Here is a 1227-nt window from a genome sequence, read left to right as displayed (position 1 = left end):
CCCTGTCACCCCTGCGTCTTACAGCGTGAATCTCGGTGCGAGGACCCAGCAGCGCGGTCCTCCGGGTGCGGAGGTGGGAGCTGCCGGGAGGTTTGGTGGTTGGTGAGAGCCGGAGTCAGGGCTGGGGGAGCTGCTTCTCGCCAGCCGGCTTGGACTCTGTAAACAAAAGAGAAAGCACGCTAGCTGTGATCAAAAGGAAGACTGGAGGCACCTTATCTGTAAATCAACCAAAACGCTTTCTGGAACACAGAAATATTTTCTTTAAGTGAGCCACCCTGAGATGCAGAGATAGCCGTACTCGGGAGCTTTGCTGATGCTTTTCTAAACCAACCCACGCTGGCCGGCGCTGCGCTGTGCTGCGGGGACGCTGGCCAGGCCATCGGGACCTGGTGCCTGGCTGAGCGCCGCATTTGTCCTGGAGCCTTTGCCAGGTTTTACCAAGCGGGTGACCCCGCAGCCAGGCTGCTGCTCTTCTAAACGTTTACAAACATCCCTCTGTTTGCAAACGCTGGGTTCAGACAGGGAAAACAAGTGCTTTCTCCCCCTTGTAACTGCTCGGCCCTGCCTTTATTTCCCTGCAGTGGTCTCCTAAACATAAATTAGAGGCGTTCCCAGGCAGAAGAACCATCCCGTTGTTCACTGTGTGCGCTGGAGCCTCTCCTTTCTGCCCCGTTGGACTCGGCTGGTTCCCCTTCCCACCTGTTTGCTCCACCTTGAGCAAACTTTGTTTTGTTCCTCCCCACCCTTTATCATTTCCCTTGCCCCTCTCCCTGTGCCGGCTGCTGTCCTCACTCCTCAGCTGCCCCCCCATCCCTGCCAGCACCCCAGATTATGGGGCTGAGGTGCTGCCTGCATTTCCCAATATCACTGAGTCCTAACTGAAATCAGGGAGCCAAGGCCTGACAAACACCTGATAAGAACATTCCTGCCACGTAGCACTGATATTTTTAGCAAACGGAGCGAAGGAGTTGATAGGGGAGTAAAGAAGCAGCAAGATGAAGGCAGATGCTTGTGTTCATAAACCATCAGTGTGAAAATCAGGCTGGAACTCACATATCTTGAGCCTGTTTCTATTGAATTGCTTTGCATGAGCTCGCATCCACGTGAGTAGCATCAGTGAGGTTAAGCTGTGGTTGTTGCTTTTAAAATGCAGGAATAGCAGTGCATTCATTTTCACATCAGTCCCTTTTAATGCAGTCACAAATGTTTGTATTTATTAAATTGATG

Source organism: Pygoscelis adeliae, unplaced genomic scaffold, assembly GCF_000699105.1.
Source record: "Pygoscelis adeliae isolate BGI_AS28 unplaced genomic scaffold, ASM69910v1 Scaffold52, whole genome shotgun sequence".
Lineage (NCBI taxonomy): Eukaryota > Metazoa > Chordata > Aves > Sphenisciformes > Spheniscidae > Pygoscelis > Pygoscelis adeliae.
The sequence above is the reverse complement of the archived record's forward strand: the minus strand, read 5'-3'. Positions refer to the sequence as shown.